The 17,462-nt window shown below is 49.0% G+C and overlaps 1 protein-coding gene across 2 annotated transcripts in view; it reads left to right on the forward strand.

The window, feature by feature from the left end:
• Nucleotides 1-555: 555 nt before the first annotated feature.
• The window catches only part of PRPSAP2 (phosphoribosyl pyrophosphate synthetase associated protein 2), a 55,455-nt gene continuing 38,548 nt past the window's right edge, over nucleotides 556-17,462 (forward strand). Inside the window, exons 1-3 of one of the 2 annotated variants that reach the window (XM_029057660.2) lie at nucleotides 556-570; nucleotides 2,567-2,670; nucleotides 16,956-17,097. The gene's annotated coding sequence lies outside the window, so the exon portion shown is untranslated. Of the gene's footprint in view, nucleotides 571-2,521; nucleotides 2,671-16,955; nucleotides 17,098-17,462 lie in introns of those variants that run through there. The other variant, XM_029057661.2, reaches the window with a different exon arrangement.

The following is a 17,462-nucleotide window of genomic DNA, read 5'->3' on the forward strand; positions in this document are numbered from 1 at the left end:
TTGCTTGAAGTGGAGCTGGCCTTGACTAGCAGGGGAATAATAATAATGTTGGTATTTATTAAGCGCTTACTATGTGCAGAGCACTGTTCTAAGCGCTGGGGTAGATATAGGGTAATCAGGTTGTCCCACGTGAGGCTCACAGTCTTCATCCCCATTTTACAGATGAGGTACCTGAGGCACAGAGAAGTGAAGTGACTTGCCCACAATCACACAACTGATAAGTGGCGGAGCAGGGATTCGAATCCATGACCTCTGACTCCCAAGCCCTTTCCACTGAGCTACGCTGTGCCTCTCCCTCCTGGTTCCGATGAAGCGCTAGTAATAAAACTTGTCTCTGATATACCTGTTTCTGAACACTACACAGAGTCTTTAAAGTTTTTCTTTCACACTAATAAAGCCTTGACTTACCATTCTGACCCTGTAATTGCGTCCCAGGGGACCCATGATGCCTCCTCCCTCCCGCCCCCCAGGAATGCACAGCTCCTGTGTTTCTGACGTCACAACGAGAGATGCGGCCTAAGCCATCCAAGGGATTTCAGTCTCATTTATCAAAAGACCTTGGTTATCCAGGTATGTCGGAGGAGCGGGGTTGGAGAAAGTTGAAGAGAATCTCAGATTGCCTCAAAACCCTGTTTCTTAGTCTGTTTGGGGGTGGGGTTCTATAACATTTTTAAGTATGGGGCCCGGAGTTGATAAAGAGGGGCAGGAATATAGAGACGGAGAGGAAAAACAGTGAAGGAAGGGCATGGAGAAAGGAGGAGCAAGCAATGGGGGAGCCGGGGAGGACAGAAGGAATGGGAGGAAGTGATAAAGAGGGCAACAAGGAAAAGGAGATCGGGATTGACCTAAAAATATAGACGGTGAGCGCGCATACACACGCACCTGCTCTCTCCACCCTCCTATTCATTAATTCATTCAATCGTATTTATTGAGCACCTAGAGAGGACTGTACTAAGCGCTTGGAATGTACAATTTGGCAACAGAGACCATCCCCGCCCAACAACGGGCTCACAGTCTTGATTCTATTTGCTATTGTTTTAATGAGATGTTCATCCCCTCGATTCTATTTATTGCTATTGTTTTTGTCTGTCTGTCTCCCCTGATTAGACTGTAAGCCCTTCAGAGGGCAGGGACTGTATCTGTTACCAATTTGTACATTTCAAGCGCTTAGTACAGTGCTCTGCACGTAGTAAGCGCTCGATAAATGCTATTGAATGAATGAATGAATAAAAGTCTATTCCAGTTGGACTTTTGAGTCCCTGCTGCTGTGAAGGCCTGACCGGGGCGGCGTCTGTGGGGCCAGGATCCAGGCTGAGGTGTCCCACTGGCTGGGCCTGGGGGTGGTTGAATGATTGACTTATTCAATCAATCGTATTTATTGAGTGCCTGCCGGCTGCAGAGCACTGGACTAACCTCTTGGAAAGTACAATACAGCAATAGAGAGAGACAATCCCTGCCCACAGCGAGCTTACAGTCTAGAGGGAGACAGACATCGAAATGAGTGCTCAGGGCGGGAGGTCGTGTACCTAGTCGATGCGGTGGGCTCCTGCTGTCCCTTCCCAGGGCACCCAGCTCAGGGATCCTGTCTCCCCCTCTAGATTGTAAGCTCGCTGTGGGCAGGGAATGTGTCTTGTTAAATCGTACTCTCCCAAGCGCTTAGTACAGTACTTTGCACAGAGGAGGTGCTCAATAAATATGAATGAATGAACGAATGAGGGTTGGGTTGGATGGCAGTTAGCAGCCCTGGGAGGGGATACCGGCCGGCGGTGATCGCTCGGGGGTCTGGGAAGTTCATTCATCCCCTGTGTCTACCCCAGCGCTTAGAACAGTGCTTGGCACATAGTAAGCGCTTAACAAATACCAACATTATTATTATTATTATTGATTCATTCAATAGTATTTATTGAGCGCTTACTATGTGCAGAGCACTGGACTAAGCGCTTGGAATGGACAAATCGGTAACAGATGGAGACGGTCCCTGCCCTTTGACGGGCCTACGGTCTAATCGGGGGAGATGGACAGACGAGAACGATAGCAATAAATAGGATCGAGGGGATGAACATCTCATTAAAACAATAGCAGATAAATAGAATCAAGGCGATGTACATCTCATTAACAAAATAAATAGGGTGATGAAAATATATACAGTTGAGCGGACGAGTACGGTGCTGAGGGGAGGGGAAGGGAGAGGGGGAGGAGCAGAGGGAAAGGGGGGAAAAGAGGGCTTAGCTGAGGGGAGGTGAAGGGTGGGTAGAGGGGGAGCAGAGGGAAAAGGGGGAAGTCTCTTACTACTGTTGGGGGGGTCCCGCCTCTCCAGTTACCCTCCGCCTACTGGGGCTGGGGACAGACCCTGAAATTGGGTAAGTTTATTGTAAAGTGCCAGGAGGTGGGAGTCAGTCAGTCAATCGTATTTATTGCACTGTACTAAGCGCTTGGGAGAATACAGTAGGACAATAAACAGACATTCCTTGCCCATTACGAGCTTCGTCAAGGGGGAGTGTAAACACTGACTCTTTTCAAGGCCAAGGAGGAGAAGTAATATTTTCACTCTCGCTCGGCGGGTTAGAAGAGAGCAGCAGCAGAAGAAACAACAGTTGCTGTGACCATGGAATCTCTGCCAACTGGCCTCCCTCATCAGCCTGGCGGTTAGCAGGATGCCAGAAGGTCAAGGTAGGACATGGGCGAGGAGGTGCGGGTGGGCCGATATAGGGGCCGTGCTGGCTGTTGTCACTTGCCCCAAGGAGCGCTGGGGAACAGTGGAAGCGGAAAAAGAATTGCAAATATTCCCTCCTCCACCTACCCCTTGAAAAAGCGCCAGAAATAAGAAACGGAGAGATTGTGTATCTCTGGCGGCTTTTCTCAGCTTCCCGATCCTTCGCTTAATCCAATAATCGCGTGGGTTAATTCCCACCGCAAGGTGTGCTGTGTGACCTGCTGCAAATCAATCATACTTATTCAACACTTACCGCATACAGAACGCTGTATTAAGCGCTTGGGAGAGTACAATATAACAGAGTCGGTAGACATTTTCTCTGCCCACATTGAGCATTCAGTCTAGAACATTAACGCAAATAAATTACGGAGATGTACATAAGTGCTGTGGGCCTGAGGGAGGGGGTGAATAAATGGTACATTGTGAATAAATTGTACATTCCAAGCCCTTAGTACAGTGCTCTGCACATAGTAAGCACTCAAATATAATTGAATGAATAAAGGGAGCCAATCCCAGTGGAAGGGCAACGCGGAAGAGAGTGGCAAAATACGATTGAACAAATGAATGAAAAAAGAGGAAATGAGGGCTCAGTCAGGGAAGGCCTCTTGGAGGAGATGTGCCTTCCATACGGCACAATAAGGTAAATTCAATAAACTGCTTTTTTTTCCCCCGTCAGGAAACGAAAGCTTTTACTCCAATAAGCTCTCCTGCTATTCATCAATCAGTCGGTGGTATTTACTGAGTGCCGACTACATGCACATTACTGTACTAAGCACTTGGGAGAGTATAATAGGGTAGGTAGACAGGATTCCTGCCCTCAAAGAGCTTCCGATGTAGCAGCGCCTGGGAAGGACCCACATCTCTGAGCCACTGTCCAGTTTCACATCTTTTTATTAGCCAACGGCTGGTGAGGCTGCTGGGCTCAGGGAGGAAATGGTTCCGTTTCAAGCTCCCATACTGTTAATAGAACTTGCAGGAAATTCTAGTTTCTTCCCTGCTGCTCACCGGTCTGAGTCATGCTCTGATTTCATTTCCGAGTCATTCCTAGTGTATTTTTCACCGGCATGCCCTATAATAGCCCAAATTCAGGAGGAAACCTTAATGGAGGCACAGTAGGCAGATTACCACCTAAAACCCGAACCAATTAGGAATGGGCCATCCTCATGGCCGCCGTGAAAATTTCTCTTTAGGGTTTACTGCTGCAACACGGTATAATAATAATAATAATAATGTTGGTATTTGTTAAGTGCTTACTATGTGCAGAGCACTGTTCTAAGCGCTGGGGTAGATACAGGGTAATCGGGTTGTCCCACGTGAGGCTCACAGTTAATCCCCTTTTTACAGATGAGGGAACTGAGGCCCAGTGAAGTGAAGTGACTTGCCCACGGTCACACAGCTGACAAGTGGCAGAGCCGGCATTCGAACCCATGACATCTGACTCCCAGGCCCGGGCTCTTTCCACTGAACCACGCTGCGTTAGGGTTGAATGTCTCGATTCTGGGTGAGAATTCCTCTGGATGATAAGGAATCTGTCCGAGTCATGCAGAGTGGGAACATGTCTACCAACTCTGTTATACTATACCCTCCCAAGCAATTAGTGTGGTGTTCGGCATACAGTAAGTGCTCAATAAAGCAGAGCATGGGCCTGGGAGTCAGAAGATCATGAGTTCGAATCCCGGCTCTGCCACTTGTCTGCTCTGTGACCTTGGGAGAGTCACTTAACTTCTCTGGGCCTCAGTTCCCTCATCTGTAAAATGGGTATTAAGACTCTGAGCCGTAGGCGGGACAGGGCCAATGTCCAACCCAACTATCTTGTATCTAACGCAGGACTTAGAACAGTGCCTAGCACATAGTAAGCACTTAACAAATACCATTATTATTAATAAAAATAAGATTGAGTATGAATGACTATATGGCCAGGTTATTAAATTACTGAACAATAATAGCTTGAATTTGTGTAGCGCTTTAATTTTTCCAAAGCATTCCTCCCATCATTTTGAAAACATATCTTTGTGAGGTAGAGAGGGGCCAGTATTATCCCCATTGCACAGATGGAGAAACTGAAGCACAGAGAGATTGAGGGACTTGTCCAAGGTCACCCAGCATAATAGTGACAGTGCTGACTAGAACTCAGGCTTCCTGACTCTCAGCTCCACTAGACCAAGCTGCCTGGGTCATCAGCCCAAGCAAAAAGGTCAAGTGGCCAAATCAATATTCAAAATGTTACAAATCAAGTTTTTAATGACTTATTTATTTATACTTCCAAGACTCTAAGAGCAGATCTCCTCGGCGGGGAAGCAGATGGTGTGCTTAAGGAATTTAAGCAACTTGGAAAATAGTTTCCCGATTAGACTGTAAGCCCGTCATTGGGCAGGGATTGTCTCTATCTGTTGCCGAATTGTCCATTCCAAGTGCTTAGTACAGTGCTCTGCACATAGTAAGCGCTCAGCAGTGTGGCTCTGTGGAAAAGAGCCCGGGCTTGGGAGTCTGAGGTCATGGGTTCAAAACCCAGCTCTGCCACTTGTCAGCTGTGTGACTGTGGGCAAGTCACTTAACTTCTCGGTGCCTCAGGTTCCTCATCTGTAAAATAGGGATTAACTGTGAGCCTCACGTGGGACAACCTGATTACCCTGTATCTACCCTAGCACTTAGAACAGTGCTCTGCACATAGTAAGTGCTTAACAAATACCAACATTATTATTCTTATGATTTGCGTTTTTCAGCTGTGTGGCTTAGTGGAAAGAGCACGGGCCTGGGAGTCAGAGTTCGTGGGCTCTAATCCCGGCTCTGCCACTTGTCCGCTGTGTGACTTTGGGCAAGTCACTTAAAATCTCTGTGCCTCAGTTTCCTCATCTGTAAAATGAGGATTAAGACTTTGAGCTTCACGTGGGACAACCTGATTGCCCTGTATCTACTCCGGCGTTTAGAGCAGTTCTTGGCTCATAATAAACTCTTAACAAGTACCATAATCATTATCATTTGGAGTCAGAGGTCATGAGTTCGAATCCCAGCTCTGCCACTTGTCAGCTGTGTGACTGTGGGCAAGTCACTTAACTTCTCTGTGCCTCAGTTACCTCATCTGTAAAATGGGGATTAAGACTGTGAGCCCCACGTGGGACATCCTGATTCCCCTGTGTCTACCCCAGCGCTTAGAACAGTGCTCGGCACGTAGTAAGCGCTTAATAAATACCAACATCATTATTATTATTATTATTATCAAATCATCCCCCTCTAAACTGGTGCAGTGGGAGTGCGCCCCCTGCTGCCCCCAGCTCCAATGGCACGACTAAGGATAATAATGTTGGTATTTGTTAAGCGCTTACTATGTGCAGAGCACTGTTCTAAGCGCTGGGTGAGATACAGGGTCATCAGTTGGTCCCACATGAGGCTCACAGTCTTAATCCCCATTTTACAGATGAGGTAACTGAGGCACAGAGAAGTTAAGTGACTTGTCCCTCCTCATTCTCTCTGCTGCTTGTTAGGAAATAATTCCATTTCCTCGTCTTGTCGAAAGGTTGTAAAGTACTGCTTTCTCAAGATCTGTTACATGGAAGGGACTAAAATATTAAGCTGTAAATTAAATATTAGTTTGGCCGCTTGTTTCAGAGGAGTGTAGCTTTAATATGAAATAATGCCTGCTTTTTGTCTAAAGAATGAGTACAAGCTTTGGAAGCGTTCTGAGGTTTTACTTAACTGATTGGGAAATTTGATTGGGTTCCGGGGACAAGTAATACCTCTGTTGACCCTGTGCTGGAGCGGGGCTGGAAAGGAGAGAATCAAAAAGCTGCCTTTCGCCGCAGCGGGAACTGAGGGAACAACTGAGGTATTTAGAGCAGGATGGGGCCTGCATGGGAGAGTAATGGTGATGGCGAACGCCTCTCGCCCTCCTGACCTACCTCACACTGCTTATCGTCACTAAATCCTAGAAGTTCTGCCTCTATGCGTGGCTTAGTGCAAAGAACACGGGCTTGGGAATGAGAGGTTGTGGGTTCTAATCCTGGCTCCGCCACTTATCAGCTGGCTGACTTTGGGTAAGTCACTTCTCTGTGCCTCAGTTCCCTCATCCGTAAAATGGAGATTAAGACTGTGAGCCCCACGTGGGACAACCTGAATACCTTGTCTCCCCCTTTTAGACTGTGAGCCCATCGTTGGGCAGGGATTGTCTCTGTTGCCGAATTGTATATTCCAAGTGCTTAGTACAGTGCTCTGCACACAGTAAGTGCTCAATAAATGCGATTGAATGAATGAATGTCCGGTGGCAAGGCATGGAAATTTCCCTAGCCCATAGGGCAGAGAAAATCTCTACCTGCTCCTGATGAAACCTCTCAAGCTAACATAAGGATATCAGACTTTTGGCTATCTAGGCTTGAAGTAGTGTGGCCTAGCGGAAAGAGCACAGACCTGGGAGTCAGAGGACTTGGATTCTAATCCTCGCTCCACCACGTATCTGCTGTGTGGCCTTGAACAAGTCACTTCACTTCTCTGTGCCTTAATTACTTCATCTGTAAAACGGAGAGTAAGACTGAACCCTATGTGGGATAGAGGCTGCGGAGCATGGGCTTGGGAGTTCAGAGGTCAAGGGTTCTAATCCTGGCTCCTCCACTTGTCAGCTGTGTGACTTTGGGCAGGTCAATTCACTTTTCTGTGCCTCAGTTCCCTCATCTATAAAATGGGAGTGAAGACTGTGAGCCCCACGTGGGACAACCTGATTACCTTGTATCCCTGCCAGTGCTTTGAACAGTGCTTGGCACATTGTAAGTGCTTAGCAAATACCACCATTATTATTATTGTCTCTATCTGTTGCCGAATTGTACATTCCAAGTGCTCTGCACATAGTAAGTGCTTAATAAATACTATTGAATGAATGAGTTATTATTATTATTAACATCACTGGATCTACCCCAGTGCTTAGTACATTGCCTGACAAATAGTAAGTGCTTAACAAATACCATTAAAAAAAAGAGCTAAGGGGAATGAAGGGACAGTGTTTTTTGATCCCCGAAACTGGAATTCAGCAGTCAGGTAACACAGGTGGGGGCTACGAAGGTTTATTTGCTATCTAGAAGGGACCCATGTTTCACGAAGCTTATGGGCTTCTTCCTGAGATCCCCCAAAGGACAGCAAGCTCCAACTCTCACAGCCGGACTTTATCCTTCCTGGATATCTTAATCTATCCTCTTTATCCAGATGGTCACGGGATTCAGTCTCTCTTCATAACAACAGCTAGGCTACTGGATCAGCCTCCTCATGGATCTCCTAGCCTCCAGCCTCTCTCCTCTTCTGCCTCTACGTCCCTGCCAAGATCATTTCCTAAAACGTCTTCATTCATTCATTCATTCAATAGTATTTATTGAGCGCTTACTATGTGCAGAGCACTGTACTAAGCGCTTGGGATGAACAAGTCGGCAACAGATAGAGACAGTCCCTGCCGTTTGACGGGCTTACGGTCTAATCGGGGGAGACGGACAGACAAGAACAATGGCAGTAAACAGCGTCAAGGGGAAGAACATCTCGTAAAAACAATGGCAACTAAATAGAATCAAGGCGATGTACAATTCATTAACAAAATAAATAGGGTAACGAAAATATATACAGTTGAGCGGACGGGTACAGTGCTGTGGGGATGGGAAGGGAGAGGTGGAGGAGCAGAGGGAAAAGGGGAAAATGAGGCTTTAGCTGCGGAGAGGTAAAGGGGGGATGGCAGAGGGAGTAGAGGGGGAAGAGGAGCTCAGTCTGGGAAGGCCTCTTGGAGGAGGTGATTTTTAAGTAAGGTTTTGAAGAGGGAAAGAGAATCAGTTTGGCGGAGGTGAGGAGGGAGGGCGTTCCAGGACCGCGGGAGGACGTGACCCGGGGGTCGACGGCGGGATAGGCGAGACCGAGGGACGGCGAGGAGGTGGGCGGCAGAGGAGCGGAGCGTGCGGGGTGGGCGGTAGAAAGAGAGAAGGGAGGAGAGGTAGGAAGGGGCGAGGTGATGGAGAGCCTCGAAGCCTAGAGTGAGGAGTTTTTGTTTGGAGCGGAGGTCGATAGGCAACCACTGGAGTTGTTTAAGAAGGGGAGTGACATGCCCAGATCGTTTCTGCAGGAAGATGAGCCGGGCAGCGGAGTGAAGAATAGACCGGAGCGGGGCGAGAGAGGAGGAAGGGAGGTCAGAGAGAAGGCTGACACAGGCCGAAACCCCCTGATGTTTACCCATTTCCCTGTGCATCAAGCCGAAATCCCCTACCACCGGATCCTAGGCTCTCCACGTTTTCCATATCTGATCTCTTCACCCACTACTCCCAGGGACACCCACAGGGAGGCCCTTGAGGGCCCTGACTGCTGCTAAATTTTAAAGTTAGTTGAACAACTATTTTGAACTGAGCAGGCACACAGCTGATCCCTCAGGGATCAAGTGGAAGTGTCAAGCCCCAAGACTGTAGTATCCTAGGATACGCAAATGATCAATTTTGGGAAAAAGAAATGTCCATTTGTATGAAGAGGAGGCTATCAGGAGCTCAGTTCCTATGCTACCCCTCAGGATATTCCATTGTCATCTGCAATTATTTACGAAAGGCCAATTAGTCAGCTACTATTTATGTAGCTTTGCTGGGAGCAGAACTTGAAAACTTGATAAACTTGTGTCTATATTGCGCTAATAAAATTCACTCCTGGCAGGGTTTAAATGATCCCGGGAGAGGTGCCAGGGTGCTGAAATCCGGCTTCCCTCCCGTTGCTGAGTCAAGTCTCTCCCTGCAGAACACTGTAGCCACAGAGGGAGAGAGAGAGAGAGCTTGAGGGAACTGTCACTCCTGGATGAATCCCCACTCTGGGTTGGGAGCCTGCTGGCTGTTCTGCCTCTCCATCTTGCCTTCCATTGTATTGGCCAGTCAGCCTGGACTGAACCTCAGAAAGCCACAGCTCATGCTGACCTTTCATTTCTCTTCTCTAATCTAGCAAGAGCGAATAATAATAATAATTACGGTACTTGTTGAGTGCTTACTACGTGCCAAGCACTGTTCCAAACACTGGGGTCGATCGAAGGCACAACTCCTCCGAGAGGTCTTCCCAGACTAAGCCCCACCTTTCCCCATCTCCCACTCCCTTCTGCGTCGCCCTGACTTGCTCCCTTTGCTCTTCCCCCCTCCCAGCCCCACAGCACTTAGATCTGCAATTTTACCATTAAATACCATTAAAGGTGGGGTGGGGGTGGGGGCAGCCTCCCTTGTATCCTAGCAACCAGGTACATATACATCTAGACTGTAAGCTCATTGTGGGCAGGGAATGTGACTGTTCATTGTTGTATGGACTTTCCCAAGCACTTAGTACAGTGCTTTGCACACAGTAAGCACTCAGTAACTACGATTTGAATGAATACAAGTTAATTAGATTGGACACAGTCCCTGTCCCACTTGGGGCTCACAATCCTAATCCCCATTTTACAGATGATGTAACAGAGGGACAGAGAAGTGAAATGACTTGCCCCAAGTCACACAGCTGGCAAGCAGCGGAGCCGGGATTTGAACCCATGACCTCTGACTCCCAGGCCCATGCTCTATCCACTAGGCCATGCTGCTTCTCACCTCAGAATAAAACCCCCATGCCTGTAGCTGGAACTGGTATTATCCCAGCATGGTATTTTGGTCCCCTCCGACCCGAGAATTAATAGTCCTTAAAATCAGGATGGTCCAATCCATCAGGTATACCTCCAGCACGTGGCTCAGTGGAAAGAGCCTGGGCTTGGGAGTCAGAGGTCATGGGTTTGAATTCCGGCTCTGCCACTTGTCAGCTGTGTGACTGTGGGCCAGTCACTTAACTTCTCTGTGCCTCAGTTCCCTCATCTGTAGAATGGGGATGAAGACTGTGAGCCTCACTTGGGACAACCTGATGACCCTGTATCTACCCCGGTGCTTAGAACAGTGCTCTGCACATAGTAAGCACTTAACAAATACCGACATTATTATTATTATTTTGAGCAGAGCACTGGATTAAACACTTGGGAAAGAGTAAAATACAGCTGGTAGACACAATCCTTCAATCAGTGGTATTTATTGAGGGCTTACTATCTGCAGAGCACTGTACTAAGTGCTTGAGAGAGCACAATAAAATAGATTCTTGCTGAAGAAGTGCTTACCATCTAACAGGGGAGCTTCCAGTCTGATGGGTTCACTACTTCTTGGGTTCTCAGGAGGTGAGCTATGGGTGGAAATCTGGAGGAGGAGTATTCTCAAGGGATTGGGGTAGAGATACCTAGCCATTTTGTTCGGGCTTTTTCCAGCTGGAGAGAAAGAGGGTGTCATGTACCTGGTTGCTCGGATAGAAGGGAGGCTACCCTCCCCCTTTTCCCCCTTTAATGGTATTTGTTAAGCACTATGTTTCACATACTGTTCCAAATCCTTGGGTAGATACAAGTTAATCAATTCAGAGTCTCTGTCCCACATGGGGCTCACATTCTAAACAGGGGGAGAACAGAGATTGAATCCCCATTTTACAGATGGCGAAACAGACACAGAAGAAGGGTGTAAGCTCGCTGTGGGCAGGGAATGTATCTGTTATATTGTTATACTGTATTTTCCCAAGCACTTAGTTCAGTCCTCTTCACAGTAAGCGCTCAATAAATATGACTGACTGACTCTCCCAAGGCCTCCCGCTGTCCTGGAACGCCCTCCCTCCTCACCTCCGCCAAACTAACTCTCTTCCCCTCTTCAAAGCCCTATTTAGAGCTCACCTTCTCCAAGAGGCCTTCCCAGACTGAGCTTCCCCTTTTCCCTCTGCTCCCTCTCTGCCCCCCCTTCACCTCCCCTCAGCTAAGCCCCCTTTCCCTCTTCTCCTTCCCCTCTCTCTCCCCCTCCCCTCAGCACTGTGCTCATCTGCTCATTTGTATGTATTTTTATTACCCTATATATTGTGTTAATGAGATGTGCATCCCCTTGATTCTATTTATTGCTATTGTTTTTGTCTGTCTGTCTCCCCCGATTAGACTGTAAGCCCATCAATGGGCAGGGATTGTCTCTATTGCCGAATTGTACATTCCAAGTGCTTAGTACAGTGCTCTGCACATAGTAAGCGCTCAATAAATACTATTGAATGAATGAATGAATGAAAGGCCACACAGCAGGCAAATGGCCCATCCTGGATTAATGAGTCCAAGCACTTAGTACAGTGGTCTGCACACAGTAAGCGCTCAATAAATATGATTGAATGGATTAGAACTCAGGTCTCTGAATTCCAGGCCTGTGCCCTTTCTATTAGGCCGAGCTGCTTCCCTCTTTTCTCCAGAGGTCAATTTGATCAAATTGAATCACGGATCAAAGTTGTACAACAGATGAAAAATCACCTAGGTAGAGGCCAGATTGAGAAAAAGGTAAAAGAAATTGAGATTATTCAGAGAGAAGAGGCACACAGAGCAAATATAATGGCAAACTTCAGTAACTCGGTGATCGATGAAGTATATGGAATAGGGAACGGTGATAATCAGATGTTTTTTTAACTCTATTAAAGCAAGAAGGGAGAAGGATCTTAAATCACCACAGGAGGGATTTAGGTTAGAGATAAAGAACTTCCTATCCCTGGGGACTGTTAAATGGAGTCTTTTTCAGAGAGGTTTCTCACTAGCATCCCATCTGATCTCATGTTCCGTGTTAGCGATGCTTTCAGGGAATCTGATTGAGAGGAGGACTGGGTGAGATCTCCATGTAACTTCCAGCTCTGGGGCTATCTGATTCCACTTCTTCCTAGCCCCTTTTTTTCCCTTGCTAAATGGTATTTATTTCACGCTTACTATCCTGGCACATAAGAAGCACTTAAATGCCAGAATTATTATTATATGCCAGCTACTGTACAAAACTCTAAGGTAGATACAAGCTAATCAGGTTGGACATGGTCCAGCTCCCACATGGGGCTCACAGTCTTGATCCCCATTTTTACAGATGAGGCAATTGAGGCCTAGAAAAGTGAATTGACTTGCCTAAGGTCACATAGCAGACAAGCGTCAGAGTCAGCATTAGAACCCAGGACTTCTGACTCCCAGGCCCGTGCTCTTTCTTACAAAGACAAGCTTTTTCTCATTTGGGGATAGAAATAGTGTCTTCAGTCTCACAATGAGGGCATGGCAGTAGTGGAAAGTAAATTTTGGGATCCAGGGCAGATGTTATATTTAATAATAATAATAATAGTGGTATTTGTTAAGTGCTTACTATGTGCAAAGCACTGTTCTAAGAGCTGAGGGGATACAAGGTGATCAGGTTGTCCCATGTGGGGCTCACAGTTTTAATCCCCATTTTACAGACGAGGTCCAGAGAAGTTAAGTGACTTGCCCAAAGTCACACAGCTGGCAAGCGGCGGAGCCAGAATTAGAACCCATGACCTCTGACTCCCAAGCCCCGCCTCTTTCCACTGAGCCACGCTACTTCTAGCAAAGGATGCATACCTCTGCTCATTTCCCTTCCGAATTTGATCCTCTATTTTGAATCACTGATGGTGAAATCATGAAATCAAGACAAAACATTCATTTCAAACCAAGTCCCATTTTTTGTAACGCCTTACCGACTTTGTGGAATCGTTCCGACAGGTAGTGCCAAAGCAATATTACAGCAGCGGTTTTCATTCTCAGACAGGAGCTACATTGCAGTTGGACGTATTTACACTTGATTCGAAACTTAGCCACTTGGCTTTTCTGAAACCCAAATCGTCCCTCCCCTTTCTTTTCCCCACACGGACCTTGGCAACCAATGCCACTACTAATTAAATAGAAAAATCAAGATGGTGGTGGTGGGTAAACTCTAGAACAATAGCTTTTGAACTCTAGGAAGCAAAATCTCACTGTGTGACTTGCACTTCGTCACCCTTCTTGGCCTTGGCATCTGGGACTGACATCCGGCTAACCTCCTTTTTGCCGCATTCTTTGATTTGACTGTGGTCAATTAAATTGAAAACATAAGGGACCATTTTTGCAAGTAAAGCAAGTCTCACCCACTCCCCAGCCTCTGGCCCGAAACACCCTCCCTCCTCAAATCCAATTACTCCCCCTCCCTCCCCATTCAAAGCCTTATTGAAGGCACATCTCCTCCAAGAGGACTTTCCAGATTAAACCCCACCTATTATTATTATCTCCCACTCCCTTCTGCCTCACCCTGACTTGTTCCCTTTGCTCTTCCTCCCTCCCAGCCCCACGGCACTTATGTAGCTATCTCTAGTATTATTTATTTGTATTGATGTCTGTCTCCCCCGCCTCTAGACCGTAAACTCCTGGTGGGCAGGGAATGTGTCTGTTTATTGTTGTATCGTACTCTCCCAAGGGCTTAGTTCAGTGCTCTGCACCCAGTATATGCTCAGGAAACAGGGATTTATTGAGAAACAGTATGGCTTAGTGGAAAGGGTTGGGGCCTGGAGATCAGAAGGAGCTGGGTTCTAATTCTGCTCCCCCACTTATCTACTACGTGACCTCGGGCAAATCACTTTACTTCTCCGTGCCTTCGTCACCTCACCTGTACAATGGGGATTAAGAATATAAACCCCACAAGGGACATAGACTGTGTCCAACCTGATTATCTTGTACCTACCCTAGAAGTTAGCACAGTGCCTGGCACACTGTAAAGAGCACATTGTAACTACTTACAAATATCATTAAAAACAAATAAATGTCATCGACGGATTCAGATATTCTCTGCCAGTGCCTCCCCTTTCTTGCGACCTTTTTCTTTTGGAGAAGCAGCGTGGCGCAGTGGAAAGAGCACGGGCTTTGGAGTCGGGGCTCATGAGTTCGAATCCCAGCTCTGCCACTTGTCAGCTGTGTGACTGTGGGCAAGTCACTTAACTTCTCTGTGCCTCAGTTCCCTCATCTGTAAAATGGGGATTAAGACTGTGAGCCCCACGTGGGACAACCTGATTCCCCTGTGTTTACCCCAGCGCTTAGAACAGTGCTCTGCACATAGTAAGCGCTTAACAAATACCAACATTATTATTTCTACGGTCTTTCCAAGTTTTTCCACTTTACTACTTTGAAAAAAGTTTGATTTTTTAGCATTGCATTTACGTTGGCAGAGATAATCTAAATCTCATGAAAAATAATTTGGAGCCAGAGAAACCAGAAGGCCAGTAGGGTACCGTGACTGTTTTTTTTCAGTCCCTTCTGCCCGCAACCATCTTTCCTCTTTCCCTCCAGCAGTACACTTCTGGTCTTGTCCCCTTGTCCCTCAGGCCCAGCCCCTCACTGTGTCCCCTCACTCCTTCTCTGTCTACCCCAGGCCCAACCCTCTTTCAGGGGTGCCATCCTTCCCCAGCATGGTTCAGTGAAAAGGACACGGGCTTGGGAGACGGAGGTCATGGGTTCGAATCCCACCTCTGCCACTTGTCAGCTGTGTGACCGATGGCAAGTCACTTAATTTCTCTGTGCCTCAGTTACCTCATCTGTAAAATGGGGATGAAGACTGTGAGCCTCACATGGGACAACCTGATTACCCTGTATCTACCCCAGTGCTTATAACAGTGCTCTGCACATAGTAAGTGCTTAACAAATATCAATATTATTATTATTCCCCACCCCCCCAGCTTCCTCCCTCACCCCTTTCATCTTCCTGCTCCCCCCTCCCCCCGGGCCTGGGAGTCAGAAGGTCACGGGTTCTAATCCCGGTTCCGCCACTTGTCTGCTCTGTGGCCTTGGGCAAGACTTCCCTGTGGCTCAGTTCCCTCATCTGTAAAATGGAGGTTGCAACTGTGAGCCCCACCTGGGACAGGGACTGTACACAACCCGAATTTGCTTGCCTGTGCTTAGTCCAGTGCCTGGGACATAGTAAGCGCTTAATAAATACAGTGTGGTTCAGTGGAAAGAACACGGGCTGGAGAGTCAGAGGTCATGGGTTCAAATTCCAGCTCTGCCGCTTGTCAGCTCTGTGACTTTGGGCAAGCCACTTACCTTCTCTGTGCCTCAGTGCCCTCATCGGTAAAATGGCCACTAAGACTGTGAGCCCCATGTGGGACAACCTGATTACCTTGTATCCTCTCTAGCGCTTAGAACAGTGCTTCGCATATAGTAAGCGCTTAACAAAATGCCATCAGGTTACTATCATTAAATACAAATGATGGTACTGATGCCTGACTACTTGTTTTGTGTTGCTGTCTGCATCCCCCCTTCTAAACTGTGAGCCCGTCGTTGGGCAGGGATGGTCTCTGTCGGTTGCTGAGGGGGAGAAGGGGATGGTGAGGGGGAGAAGGGAGAGGTCAGGGGGACATGGGAGAGGTCAGGGGGACATGGGGGAGGCGAGAGGGAGATTTGCTATCGTTTTAATGAGATGTTCATCCCCTTGATTCTATTTACTGCTATTGTTTTTGTCTGTCTCTCTCCCCCGATTAGACTGTAAGCCCGTCAAAGGCAGGGACTGTCTCTATCTGTTACCGATTTGTACATTCCAAGCGCTTAGTACAGTGCTCTGCACATAGTAAGAGCTCAATAAATACTATTGAATGAATGAATGAAATGAATGAATGAAAAGGTGAGGGGGAGATGGGGAGAGGTGAGGGGGAAGAAGGGAGAGGTGAAGGGGAAGAAGGGAGAGGTGAGGGGGAGATGGGAGAGGTGAAGGGGAGAAGGGAGAGGTGCAGGGGAGAAGGGAGAGGTGCAGGGGAGAAGGGAGAGGTGCAGGGGAGAAGGGAGAGGTGAAGGGGAGAAGGGAGAGGTGAGGGGGACATGGGAGAGATGAGGGGGACATGGGAGAGGTGAGGGGGACATGGGAGAGGTGAGGGGGACATGGGAGAGGTGAGGGCGACATGGGGAAGGTGAGGGGGAGAAGGGGGAGGTGAGGGGAAGATGGGGAAGGTGATGGGAGAGGGGGAGATGGGGAAGGTGAGGGGGAGAAGGGGGAGGTGAGGGGAGATAGGAGAAGTGACATTCCAAGCGCTTAGTCCAGCGCTCTGCACCCAGTGAGCGCTCGATAAATACGATTGAATGAATGAAGAAAAGGGCATAATTATGATGCTATAATTGCCCTGCCTGCCCTCCCCTTGCCCCTCTCCGGCCTTCCTCCTGCTCCCCGCCCCCCCGAAGGGCGCGGCCCCCAAGGGGCGTGGCCTGGCGGGGCGGGTCTCGCGCCCGGTGCCCTCGCGCCCCTCGGCGCCCCTCGGGCCCCTCCCCCCTGGGGCCCGGCCCGACCCGACCCGACCCGACCCGACCCGACCCGACCCGACCCGACCCTCCGCCGGCGAAGCGGGAGCGGGAGTGGGATCGGGCCCCGCTGAGGCGCCCGCTGCCGCCGCCATCTTGCTCCCACAGACGCCAACTGGGAGCCGGTTGTGTGAGGCGGCGGAAGAGGAGGAGGAGGAGAAGGAGGAGGAGGAGAAGGAGGAGGCGGCGGCGGCGGCGGCGGGGCTGGGCGGAGCGCCGCGGAGGGGAGCGGAGCGCAGAGGGCCGACAGGTGAGGTGCGCCGCGCCGCGCCGCGCCGGGCACAGGTGCAGGGGGCCGGGCCGGGATGCGAGCCGTCCTGCCTTCCTTCGTTGCTCCTTTCCCTGCTCCCTCCCGCCGGTCGGTCGGTCGGTCGGTGGGTGAGCAGGTGTCCGGCGGCATTTGTTGAGCGTTCATGGGCGGCGCTGCGGGGCGGAGGGCGGAGGCCCCGGGGGGCGGAGGCCGGGCGGCCCCAGGACGGCTGCACGGGCAGGCGGCCGGAGGAGCGGGCGGAGGAGCGGGCCGACAGACGGGAGGGCGGGCGGACGGACGGACGGACGGACGGACGGGCGGGCTCCGGGCCAGAGGCCCTTCGGAGAGGCGGCCCGAAACACCAG

Source organism: Ornithorhynchus anatinus, chromosome 2, assembly GCF_004115215.2.
Source record: "Ornithorhynchus anatinus isolate Pmale09 chromosome 2, mOrnAna1.pri.v4, whole genome shotgun sequence".
Taxonomy (NCBI): domain Eukaryota; kingdom Metazoa; phylum Chordata; class Mammalia; order Monotremata; family Ornithorhynchidae; genus Ornithorhynchus; species Ornithorhynchus anatinus.